The following is a 2431-nucleotide window of genomic DNA, read 5'->3' on the forward strand; positions in this document are numbered from 1 at the left end:
GTGTTTCCATAGGGTTCTCCTAGGTAATTCACCTCTTCCATTGAAGGGTTCTCAGGATCATAGGCTTCTTCTTCAGATGAAGCATCCTTAGTACTGCTTGGTGCATTTTGCATTCCAGACAGACTTTGAGAAATCAAATTGACTTGTTGAGTCAATATTTTGTTCTGAGCCAGAATGGCATTCAGAGTATCAATCTCAAGAACTCCTTTCTTCTGATTTGTCCCATTGTTCACAGGATTCCTTTCAGAAGTGTACATGAATTGGTTATTTGCAACCATTTCAATTAGTTCTTGAGCTTCTGTAGGCGTCTTCTTCAGATGAAGAGATCCTCCAGCAGAGCTATCCAAAGACATCTTGGATAGTTCAGAGAGACCATCATAGAAAATACCTATGATGCTCCATTCAGAAAGCATGTCAGAAGGACATTTTCTGATCAATTGTTTGTATCTTTCCCAAGCTTCATAGAGGGATTCTCCATCCTTCTGTCTGAAGGTTTGGACTTCCACTCTAAGCTTACTCAATTTTTGAGGTGGAAAGAACTTTGCCAAGAAGGCATTGACTAGCTTTTCCCATGAGTCCAGGCTTTCTTTAGGTTGTGAGTACAACCATGTCCTAGCTCTGTCTCTTACAGCAAAAGGGAATAGCATAAGTCTGTAGACCTCAGGGTCAACCCCATTAGTCTTGACAGTGTCACAGATTTGCAAGAATTCAGCTAAGAACTGATGAGGATCTTCCAATGGAAGTCCATGGAACTTGCAATTCTGTTGCATTAGAGAAACTAATTGAGGTTTAAGCTCAAAGTTGTTTGCTCCAATGGCAGGGATAGAGATGCTTCTCCCATAGAAGTCGGGAGTAGGTGCAGTAAAGTCACCCAGCACCTTCCTTGCATTGTTGGCATTGTTGTTGTTTTCGGCTGCCATGTCTTCTTCTTTGAAGATTTCTATTAGGTCCTCTACAGAGAGTTGTGCCTTAGCTTCTCTTAGCTTTCGCTTCAAGGTCCTTTCAGGTTCAGGGTCAGCTTCAACAAGAATGCTTTTGTCTTTGTTCCTGCTCATATGAAAGAGAAGAGAACAAGAAAATGTGGAATCCTCTATGTCACAGTATAGAGATTCCTTGAGGTGTCAGAGAAGAAGAAAAATAGAAGGAAGAAGGAGAAGAATTCGAACTTAGTCAGATAGAGTTCGAATTGTGCATTGAGAAGGAGTGGTACTCCATAAATAGAAGGATGTGAGAAGAGGGGAAGAAATTTTCGAAAATTAATTAGAAAGATTTTAAAAACATTTTGAAAAACTTTAATTTGATTTTCGAAAATCAAGAGTGAGAAAGAGATCAAGTAATTTTTGAAAAAGATTTTGAAATTAGAAATAAAAAAGATATGATTAAAAACTGTTTTGAAAAAGATGTGATTAAAAAGATATGATTAAAAAGTTATGGTTTTAAAAAGATATGATTGAAAAGATATGATTTGAAAACAATTTAAAAAAAAAGATTTGATTTTAAAATTAATGACTTGCCTAACAAGAAAAGATATGATTCAAACATTAAACCTTTCTCAACAGAAAAGGCAACATACTTAAAATGTTCAATCAAATCATTAATTGTTAGCAAGTATCTTTGAAAAAGGAATGAAATTGATTTTGAAAACATTTGATTGAAAAGATTTGATTTGAAAAAGATTTGATATTGAAAAACTTTGAAAACTTGAAAAAAATCTGAATTAAAAACAGAATCTTCCCTCTTGTGCCATCCTGGCGTTAAACGCCCAGAATGGTGCACATTCTGGCGTTTAACGCCCCGTGCACTACCTTTTTGGGCGTTAAACGCCCAACCAGGCACCCTGGCTGGCTGATGAGCGGATAATTTGTACGCTTTTTGGCATTGTTTTTAGTATGTTTTTAGTATCTTTTAGTTAGTTTTTATTATATTTTTATTAGTTTTTAGTTAAAATTCACTTTTCTGGACTTTACTATGAGTTTGTGTGTTTTTCTGTGATTTCAGGTATTTTCTGGCTGAAATTGAGGGACCTGAGCAAAAATCTGATCCAGAGACTCAAAAGGACTGCAGATGCTGTTGGATTCTGACCTCCCTACACTCGAAGTGGATTTTCTGGAGCTACAGAAGCCCAATTGGCGCGCTCTCAACGGCGTTGGAAAGTAGACATCCTGGGCTTTCCAGAAATATATGATAGTCCATACTTTGCCCAAGATTTGATGGCCCAAACCGGCGTTCAAAGTCACCTCAAGAAATCCCAGCGTTAAACGCCGGAACTGGCACCTAAATGGGAGTTAAACGCCCAAACTGGCATCAAAGCTGGCGTTTAACTCCAAGAGGAGTCTCTACACGAAAATGCTTCATTTGCTCAGCCCAAGCACACACCAAGTGGGCCCGGAAGTGGATTTTTATGTCATTTACTCATCTTTGTACACCTTAG

The 2431-nt window shown here is 38.0% G+C and overlaps 1 non-coding gene across 1 annotated transcript; it reads left to right on the top strand.

Annotated features, from left to right (window-relative positions):
- Positions 1–407: 407 nt before the first annotated feature.
- Positions 408–515, top strand: LOC130953878 (small nucleolar RNA R71). Its single transcript, XR_009076039.1, has one exon. It is a non-coding gene; the product is annotated as a small nucleolar RNA R71 (small nucleolar RNA).
- Positions 516–2431: the final 1916 nt, after the last annotated feature.

This window comes from Arachis stenosperma, chromosome 9 (assembly GCF_014773155.1).
Source record: "Arachis stenosperma cultivar V10309 chromosome 9, arast.V10309.gnm1.PFL2, whole genome shotgun sequence".
Lineage (NCBI taxonomy): Eukaryota > Viridiplantae > Streptophyta > Magnoliopsida > Fabales > Fabaceae > Arachis > Arachis stenosperma.